Raw genomic sequence first — 11,311 nt, 5'->3', positions numbered from 1 at the left:
GTGTCACGCTACCCAACTGGGAAGTCCTGACTGGCGCGTCAATCGATCGTCACAACCAGGACAGTTACTGGGTCGTCATTCGATCAGTCGGACACACCAATCACATCTCTCAAGTGCGAACACGTTCGCCTGTTCAGATTTGAAAATTCAGATGCGTCCAACGTGCGTTGGTCGAGTACTGGTTACGCGCTCGCCTCGCATGTCAGATGTCCGGAGTTCAAATCCCGGCACGGCGTTGGATGTGCACTGCTGATGTGCTTCAATGAGAGCGAAACTCGAGTCCGGTGCTTCCCTTTGGTGTGAACTCACCGGAATAATTACGCCAGAACCGGAGGATGACAGTTCAAAAGAGAGTGGTGTGACTATAAACCATACACAGGGTCGTTTTTGCTACGGTAAATGCCAGGTGGATAGATTTTCAAACACTGGGTTAACCATGCCAAAAATAAGCATTTCAATAGAACGAGATGAGTTGGACATGTTCAGAATTATCTGCTTACGGAAATTACGCTTTGCAAATATTGGGTGTTATTTCATTCCATCGATAAAGTACTGATTATTACGAGTTGAATAAGTTCATTTCTATCCCTGCACTTTTTCACCCTCAGCTGCACACCAATCTCAGTAATCTTTGCTAAACTAACACCATGCATATCACGACGAATTAAAAGTTTGTTTCCAAAGGCGATGTTTCTTGATCCACCGTTTGTCACACGCCAACTCCACACATTAGTCCAACACAGAGTCACGCTCTCATAATGCATGTGATGACGAATTAAACCCTCGTGTATCAGCAAGAAACCGAACTCGACCAACCCCAAATTTGTTACATCAAGCGTTCTTTCCACCTGAATTATAAAATTTTGCCCGGCAGTGATCAGTATATGACAGCTGGTGGGAAGCGTTTCGCAGGTTTCACATGAACAATTCCCCAAAAATAATATCGATTGCTGTCAAAATGTGGGGAGTGTAACAAGGTTTTTCTAGCCTTTTCAGCATGGATGGTTTCTCTGTTTTCGACCACGATATTCAAGCTAAATTATGACGAAGAGATACAGCTTATTGGATAAAAATTAAATTTAGTGCACTCCATGAATGCTTGAGTTTCAAAGCAAAATATAAAAGAAACCAATTAGGAGGACGATCAGGAAAAAATGTCTGATCGTGCGATACATCACCTCCACGTTGGCAGCCAATCCAGTGCACTCGGGGTGGTGCCTTCCGGAACCACATTTCCAAAGTTGCTCACTCCCGTGAAATCTATTGTGTTCCTCATATGTTGGTTTACACTAGAAACCGGGACCACATTTCCAAAGTTGCTCACTCCCGTGAAATCTATTGTGTTCCTCATATGTTGGTTTACACTACCGGCCGGGTTACCCGAGATCATTCACCAATATTCATCGAATGCTGTGACGCCAGCGGAGAGTTCAGTGTGTTCAAAATATGGCTGTCTCAATTTTCTCATTAACGGTTACTTAATTAAGCATACAGCGCCGTGCACCATTTGCCCACATGCGCACAAACGCTGTTTTGCTTAACATGACCACGTGATTTTTAACCCCCGACCCGTGACGAACACAATCATCCAAGAAGACACCTCGCCATCTAGTAGGTAAATACCTCCTTGTTTCTTCTTTTCACTGTCTTTTTGAAGGAATTTCTCGTGTGTTATCACAGATGTCGCATTCACTGCGATATCCTACCATGTTCAAATATTTTCGAATTTCCTGCTCACCAGAATCGTTTAAACTGCTATATCGAGATACGAAATTATCGCTGATCAACCGATTACATCATCTGACCTGTAACATGATTTCTGGTATCATTTTTCTGGCACAAGCATACACGCGACGAAGAAATCTTACTACAGTAGAAGTTAATATGTTTTCCGCTCCAGGAATTATGAAACGATTGATCAATATTTGAAGACAGCTCATTGACAATGCCGTCCTGTTAATGGCTCATCATTTTGAGATGGACCACCGAAAGCTAAGGAAGTCGATTCTTCACTCAAACAAATTTTGCTTGCATTTTTTTTCTTTAGATATCATATGGTTGATGAAGTTCCTGGAGCTGTGAACTCTTGGGCATCCCTCACTCTCAATAGCACGTGTATATTCTTTCGGATAATATGCAATAAATAAGATGCTTCAGGGTTTCGTCATGAAGGCGTTCAATGAAATTTCTTTCGAACAACCGTCCAATACTACTTGATTGCAACTTCATTGAATATCTTCGTGAGGGACCTCGGATCAGTCGGTGTATTGCTCACTCGGCGCAACAACATCGACTCGCTATCGTCCATGAGGGACTCGAGTTCTAACCACATTTAACACAAGGATGTCCACCTCTTACACGGCATCTGGTATACTCTGGAACAATAATATATCAAGTAAAATTGGGGAATCGTACAATGGCATACTGTGGTTGATTAGTTTTGATTGCATAAATGTCCACTCAGAGGGATCATCAAAAGCTCTGCCAGGAACCAGATATACCAGTCGTGAGGGTATTGTATTCACCTAAGGTTGAAGCTAGGGTGAAGCAAAAACAATGTGCCTACCTAATGAGTCTCAAGAAGGGCAAAACCGGTCGCGGGCTGTCGAAGAATTTTCAGCAACTTGTGAGTAGATTCCTTTGTGAAAATATACTGCGCTATCTCGAGTATCGGGCCAACTGAAACATGAGGCAGCCTATGTGCAGCACATTCGGTTGTAGAATACCATAAACGAGAGTTTCAGTTGAGTCTCTCGTGAAAACCAAGTTGATTTGCCAATGAGCGTATTTCTCGAATGTGAACAATGTATAAAAAATAGCGGACCAAAAGTAATAAGGAGCACACAAACTAGTAGTAACATGAGAATTAGGTATGAGTATTGTCTATGTGGTTTCTTCTGTCGAAACTATCCCCACTGTTACCAAAAAACAAATTCATTTGTTCGTTTTATCATGATCAACTCCACTGTCGTCATTATCACTACTGGAAGTGCCAACATTAGGTCGCCCATGCTTGGAAAAATCGTGGCTGAAACATCTGTCTAAAGAACGTTCTCACCAGCTTTGTCACTGCATGACGTCTGAAATTAGGACCATTAGACTTGGTTTCCTGAGGCTTCGGTGTCAAAGTCTGAAGTATTTTTACAAACGAAGCAGGATGGATTGTGTAAGGGGCCATCTTTTTTGGACCGCGCTGTCAGCAACTCCTCAACCGTTTGACGAGCACCTTTTACTAGAGTCGAGTAAGTTCCCAGCGTTGGACAAAAATGCCGAAGCGTCTTCGAATATACCAGGAAATTTGTTTTTCGGAAACATTTTCTATGTTATATCCTCCCCAGGTGATCGTGAAAAAGTAACTGGAGTGCTTTCAGAATGAGGTGGAATAAACCAAGGGATCAGGAAACAATATCGAAAATCCATTCAAAATTTGGGTTCATTTTGTAGCATAATCAAAAGCTGTCAGATATCTTACAAGAGTATCAGCGTTGGACAATGGTCTAGGAATTCATTCAGTAGTGGTTTCAGTAAAAATCCAAATATGTCAGAAAGCGTTTTGGGTCTGGTCGCCAAAACATCCAGTGGGATCGTGAGTCACACTCACTAGACTTGTTATGAGCTGACCTGTTGAAGACGGAAGCTCCTAGCACAACACTCTAAATGACCGAAGCATATCGATAGAATACATGGATAATCCAACTGACTGAAGACTTCTACTTGAAAACGTAGACTCAGGCGCATGTGGATCACTAGAAGCAGAGTCACCACAACGATTGGGAACAGACAACTAATTTGAGTGTTCAGAAGATAACGGATGCGTCGTAGCCGACTCCACTTCATCAGGATCGTCTGCTTCTTCATCCGTCTCCACGAATTCATCGAAATCAACTTCAGCGTACTCACTAGTGCTAGCCTGGGATTCAGAGGAGGCGCGGTTGGAAATTTATTCGAATAGATGTGAACAGGCTATGGATCCTCAAATAAATCGGAGTTGATAATTTCGTCCAATTCGAGAATAATCACACTGCAATCGGTCCCCTTCCAGTCAAGTCCACCGCTTATTAACTGCCAGCTTCGCATTGGACGAAATTTGGTCACTGAACATATGTTGTCGTGCTTTTTAAGAGTTTGCACAACTTGACCACTGGACATGTCGAAAATTTGAACGCCACCCGAGTCAGCAGCTGCGGCAAGTTGAGACTTAACCTTCAGAACGTCCTTGCAGTTGACCTCATCTTCGTTGACCTTCCATTCGGACAGAGGTTCACACAGATAATGTAAATCTCATGTATGAGTCCGGTTACTATGTGCACTGTACAAAACATAAGATTTATACAAAAGAATTTTCACGGCGGAACAAGAGCTGCGCCGAAGAGTATGCTGAACCAGAAAAGAACGAAAAGTAGACGTTGCCATGATCACCATCCGAAGTTAAACTATGGTCGTTCAACGTCTAGGTTTCAACCGAATCAGTATGACCACGGGCGGAAACTGAACCCACAACCATAATACGTCAGTAGCTGGTCCCGAAGGCGCTAAGAGTCAAGCTTCGGTTATGAAATGTTTGAAACAATGGCCAATTTTTTAGGCGGTCCCAAATTTGTCGGCCTTCGGTCTCCATTTACGGAAGCGAAACACCGATCATGCCAACACCAACGACCACGAAGGGAATTAAGTTTTGTTTGGCTGGTAGATAAACGAATTTCTGTTCAGTCAAACGGGGATAGGAACGGTCTGAAAGTGTATGGCGTGAGTTTTTAAAAATTAACTATTGCTCATGCAGAGTTGCAGAATAAGCCGCATGCGTCAATCCCGCTAAACCAACATAGAGAACTAAAGCGGCGTTAAAACCATCTCACAGCCACTTGGTGCAACGCTGAGAATAAATACTTCGGCAGCCCACGACGGGTTTCGCCACTCTTGGGGCTCATCTGGTAGGCACAATCCCCGAGTTTCCGTCAACCTTATCGTCTCCCTGAACAAAAATTGCACGAAATAAGCGGAATACACGCATTTGCAGACCAAGTTGGTTTTGCGAGAGACTCTCCTTTGACCCAGCTGAATTTCTCGTTTATGGTGTTTTCTTCAAGAGTCATAAACACCATAAACGTTACAGGCCGTCGACGAGTTTTCAGCAACCTTATGAGTAGTGCATTACCTCTATACATGGATCACGATATCTTGAATATCATACCATTTGAAACATGAAGCGGCTCGGTAGAGTATACCCAGTTGCTTGAAAATATAAAATATAGATTCAGCTGGGTTCCAGGTGATTCTCCTGCGAAACCAAATTTGTTTGCAGACGAAGATATTTACTTAAGATATGCTCTACATGAACAGAAGTTAATTTCGCTGTACTTATGATGGCGAATTAGCCTTTTGAATGCACCCCGCAATAATTCCGATGACCTTAATCTCGCTTTCATCAAATTTCAGGATCACGGCACCACATTCATCTGCGATTCATAACAGTCGGCAGCTGTGATGGGAAAAAACTCCCTCAAGTGATGTTTACCAGTTCCATCACCACTGCCAGGCTTTTCACACATTGGTTGACAATTTTTTCTGACTGTTTTAACCAATGCAGTGGTTTTCACTACCAAATATCGTTTAGTTCTGAATACCATAGGACTTCTTGGTTCACCAACCGATGATCATCTCTTATCGAGGGATCTGCTTTCCTCAAGCCGCTAAGGCTGTTATTGGACTGGAACTTCCTCAGGTCGCAGTCAGTTACTTGTGTTTGCTTGCTATTGTGGGCCCTCTGCGTACTTATGACACTTTTATGCGTGGCACATGGCGTTGAAGGTACATTTTTGTCATTTAATCTCACACCAGACCCAGTATGACGGACACTTTGTGCCTGATGTGCGAGGCTTGACTATGCTAGCGCACAGTGCGCCTTGAAGAGCCTGCACCATTGTTTGTCCTTTCTTTGGTTGTTGGCCCTTAGACGTGTGTTCCCATACCAAAATCTTTACATACTTTGGGATTCACCTCATCAGACTGGCACTGTTCTTGGCATGATTTCGAATGAGACGTTTCTCTCTTTTCTTCCATATTCTCCTGTTACTCTTTCGCATTCATCGCTTGCATTCACTTTTTATGTTTGTGGCCATGTACTTCAAAAATAAAAATAAATGATAATAATATCTATCGCGATATTTCGAATATCGTAGCAACTGAAACATGAAGCGGCTTGGTGCAGCACACTCAGTTGCCTGGAAATATCACAACGAGAAATTCAGCTGGGTTCTAAGTGAGTCTCTCGCAAAACCAAATTTGTTTTCAAATGCGAACCACAATCTGTTCTGGCACAACCACTTGTCCAGTTAGCTCCTTATACAAATGAACCTCATAATGACCGTTTGATGTCCTCGGGTTCTGATCCGTTCTCCATTCACAAATTTTCAAATGTAGTAAATCCTGACAGAGCCCCCTGGAGAATATGAGTAGTGCGTTGCGAATATGCACTCTTCTTGTTATTTTATTCCATTTACAAACCTATACTCTCAATAATTCTCTGCCTGTTTTTCATGGTATCGATTAAATTTAAATGTAACTGAAGTGCCTAAAGATGCTGATGTTTCAATATACGTCAGCTTTCGATAATACTCAGAAAGGAAAGGAAAGTTACATTTTGAGTTCTCTCACAATTAAGCCCCATAAATCGTGTTCTAGTTTTAAATGTCTGCACCGAACCGGATTAGTCACGTGATAAGTTTTTAGAGAAATTCCATCGGGATTTTCTGAAGATTTTTTCAGAGTAGATGCTCTGTGTCATTTCTTCGGTTAGCTACGGTGTTTAAATGTCTTTATTGGGTAATTCGAAGGGCCAATATAGTAAGGGTTGATGGTTCTGTTAGTTTAAATGTCCTTAATGGGTCAATATAGTAAAGGTTGATGGTTCTGTTAGAACGTTTTGGAAAGTTTATCAGAGATCGGGTCATGTGGGTGAAATCAGTCTATGCTGAACAGCAGCGAATTTTTTTGGAAATCACCGGTGCGCATCTCACGAAATTTCATTGGAGAAGCTTGACACTTTGATATCGCGGATACTAGATTGAAAGCTTAACCGATCGGTCACGATCGGCTTATCAGCAGTATGGATAATTCGCGTTTAAGCATGGAATTGTCTGTGAACACAAAGCGTTTTCACAATTGAAAAGTGAAGCCTTTCAAGTTTACTGGGAGCTTACCCAAATCTAACTGCTAAGCAATAAATCGTCCCTGAAAAAAGGTTTAGAAGCATGCCTCATGATGGTGCACCTTTTTGGTCCTATACGCAACGTTTTGCCTCAACTACGTCGAAGAAAATTAGTCAAGAAAAAATATCTTTGATGTCTGTGGGGCTAGACATCTAACCACGCCGCGATTCATTCCGTGCGATACGCTTTTCAGGCCAAATAATGCGACATACCGCCAATGTCACGGATCCCGAAGAACAAGAAATCACGCATGCTACAATGATTATACCATGAAACGTCGTATTTGCTTATGTCCCGTTGGAGATGAACTATCACCCAGCAATGTTTACCTCAAAGGAAGCTCGCTGAATGTGATTGAAACCCGGTGACCTAGAAAAGTTCGCCCCTGTTACGTTTGCTGCACTTGATCGAGAAATCTATCTGCACTAACTATCCCTGACAGATATAGTGACGCTTCTGCCCTTTAACACAATCTCTTCGTTGACCGACGGCGGTAAGTTCAGCTTGGCAGCAAGTTGTCCGGAACTATTGCAAAATGAACTTGCAGTATCATACAGGGGCAAACATGTCATCGATTCTACTGGCTCTTTACTAACTAATAGACAGATGAAGTACGTGGACGAAACCACATGGTTCACCACCATCCCTTGCCAATTTAAGCAAAACAGTAAAGAAGAAATGTTGTGCCAGAACCTGAAAAATATATATGCGTCAGGATTACGTTTTCACTTAGGTGAGGCAAATAGCTATTGTTCATATTACCTATTGTAAGCACAAACATCACCAACGATTTTTATCTGCCTTTCATCTGCACTAGATATTCTCGCATTGTGCTCTCCTTAGACTGAGCACACCATGAGCATATGGGTTGTTGATAAGGAGGCTGTTCATCTGCTTACCGAGCCTAGCAATTGAATTGCAAGCGTCTCGTCAACATACAAGGAGACATCATAGACGCGCAGTGGGGCGAGTAGCTCCTGTTGGCGTGCGAGCGCATATACACCATTTAAAGGCTATCCATTATCTCCTAACGTCATTGATAGTGTTTTTTGTGAATCATTGGTCCGCTCTTGATTTTGTTGCGTTGTGGTTGGCGTTTCTCCGAGTCGATTGGTTATCCCAAAGATTTCTGTTTTTGGTAGCTGCCTCCCCCGTTCTGATTGGTCACTTTCTCGATTTGTATCGCGTTGTGGTATGGTTATTTTTTTTTCTTGGGAATGACTGGCTGGCTGCCCCGCCTAATGTTCTTCACTATATTTACTGGCGTCTTTGCGTTCGTTGTTTAATCTTGTACATTGGTTCATTGCCTGGTTGCCTCCTCCAGTCCAAGTGACGTATCCGTTTGAATCCGACCGAATTCTTCTTTTAGGAATTCTTCGTCTGACTGCTCGCTCGGTTCAAAATTTGTGTCGTTCTTGCGTTCTCTTTATCTTAGCGGTAGATAAATGTGGTCGCTTGTGTACCACACTGACATAAATCGAGAATGGTAAGCGAACTACTAAAAATAGAAGACTTTGAGGTGACAAATTCAGCTGATGAAACGTAAAGTAACGAAATCACGAACGGACAAATAAATTCATGAGAAACGCCGTGCATCAACTAGCAAATCACGTTAGGAGATAATAGGTGGCCTTTGAATGCTATACATATGCACGCAGGCAATCATGATATACCCACCCAACCGCGCACCAATGATGTCTCCTTTTATGGTGACGAAATGTTTGCGAGTCATTTGCCAAGCTACGTAGAGAGAACGTGGGCCACCTAATCATCGCCCAATAAATTCACGGGAGCTACCAATATTTTGACATCATGAGCAGATTTACAAAACGATCATACGTTGAGTTGTTCCATAGGAACATCTCCCTCCCTGATCTTAGTTTCGTCATCCAAAAATCCCATACTTTCACAGACCCACCGATCATCTATATCATCGTACCACCGTTTCCAGTCATCAATCATCAAGGGACCATGTTTTCATCAAATGGTGAACAAGGCTTTTCTTGCTTTCGTAGCACTCCAGTTTATCATCTTGCTAGCACCTTAAGTGAGAAAAAATACAAGACCACAAAACATTCTTGAAGGCGACAATGGATAAAATTTCTTATTCAATACGTTTGGGTATAATTAACCACCTGCGGAAATTTTCACCGCGCACCTTCGATATGCCTTTACATGTAAGGCGACTGGTTCGCTATAAATAGAACCATTCTTCGGACGAGATACTCTTTTTTTTACCAGCTCTGACAATAAGTCATTGCAAGGTTATTTCATAAAACCGTGTGCATGGCCTCATCTTATGCAACCAGCTTCTAACGATATTGTGAAAATATCTGTGGTGGTCTAATGTAAACAGTGGGTTTTTATGTAATGAAAGTTCATCGATCCACAGATGTTCCCATGCCTACAAAAAATATGCGGATGAATTTCCAAAACTGAGTATACTACTCTTATTTTTGTTGACAGTCGTCGGTGTCTGATCTACACACTAGGTCCAATAGGAACGGTAGAACTAGAAGCTTCGGAAAACTGCACCCCGAGGATCTCCAGAGGTCACTGGCTATGTAAAGTTTAATACAGTCGACGCAACAGATCCTGGGTAAATGTCTTGCCGCAATTTCCAAAAGTGTGTGAAACCGTAACTAGTTTGTCATGGAATGAAATGATGATATACAAGGTTCGAAATAGATTAAACAAATCTGATTGAGTTGAATAATGTCCATTTGACAGGAACTTCCTTAACAACGGTCAAATTAGAGGTCTTTGTCCCATCTGTCTTGGGAAGTTTGAAGCTATTTCATTGTTCGTTTCAAGACGCTGCGGCAGATTGGTAAAATGGTCGGGAACACCAGCAAACAAAGTATTGTGAACACTGTGCCCCTGTGATTATTTTTGCTACATTTCTCTTGCAACCTTCTGCGAAGGTGTGGAACTTTTGATTCTTTTTCGAATTTCTTCAAGGAAATTCTGTTCACTAAGTGAGGACCGTCTATCCAAAAAGTCGAAACGCATTTTACCGCAGTTTCATCCTTAACGGAGATCACCGGGGTGTATTAACCTAGTGGAGAAGCCATTGGCTGGAGAACCGGATTCCCTATTGGGTTGAGCAAAAAAAGTACTTCTGAGCTCTTCAGGACAGAGCGGGTTCAAGTACAAGACAAAATGTTCCAATAAAATATAGGCGTTTCTTACTATTCATTTGTAGCGGTGCTTTAACGTCTAATTTCTCCATAATTTTTAATACTTTTTCACTTTTAAGAATACCGACGAGTGTTTGAAAGCTCAAACCACCCGGAGCTGTTTAAAAAAGACACTGATATCTTGAAAGTCTCGGGCTTAATAACCATGAGAGCATTACCTGGCATAATCGTTCATTTAGGCCTTTAAACTTTTGGAGCGGCTTCGTTCCCACATGCGTAAATTATCCAGATGCCAACTTAGAAATATTTTCTGAAATCCTTTACTCTAATATTCTGAATCCACATTAGTGCGCTTCCGGAGCGTACGTTTTCGCAGACGAAGTATAAAATCAAACGTAATGGGGGAGTTTTTCTTCGTATCAAACGCAGATTAGGACTGGCAGCAATGATTTGTGAATTCGTGTCAGAACTATTCATTGTCAGCTGCCTAAATCCAACCTATTCACGCCGGGAATATTGGTTGGCCTCACTTCACAAATTGATCGACCCAAAACCATGTAAGTTCCACATGATCATCATCTAACCGCTATCGAGTACAGTCTGACATTCTTTCAACCAGCTTTCGAGTTTACGTGCTACCTATTTGCTGCCTAGTACGGTATGACCTCAGTTGAGTTCATGTGAACAGGTTGTACTCTGGAAGGCCTAACCCAAGGTGGAGTTTAAATGTTGAAGGCGCAGACAGCTGTCTCTAAATTCATGCGAAAGTTTACCCGTTTTTTGACCGCAAGTAACGCGTGATCTCTCTTCATCCGTACGGTGATTTTGACCATCGTACTCTCTGGATACATGTGCTTCGCACCATCTAAGTTTGAAGTAATTGGTTGCAGGTTTTCCACTTTGCAATGGTAAATTAGCATATTTTTGGTGAATCCCATAAAGTTTCATGAGCTCCAGTTTAAG

This window comes from Opisthorchis viverrini, assembly GCF_000715545.1.
Source record: "Opisthorchis viverrini unplaced genomic scaffold opera_v5_266, whole genome shotgun sequence".
Lineage (NCBI taxonomy): Eukaryota > Metazoa > Platyhelminthes > Trematoda > Opisthorchiida > Opisthorchiidae > Opisthorchis > Opisthorchis viverrini.
This window is presented reverse-complemented; position numbering follows the sequence as displayed.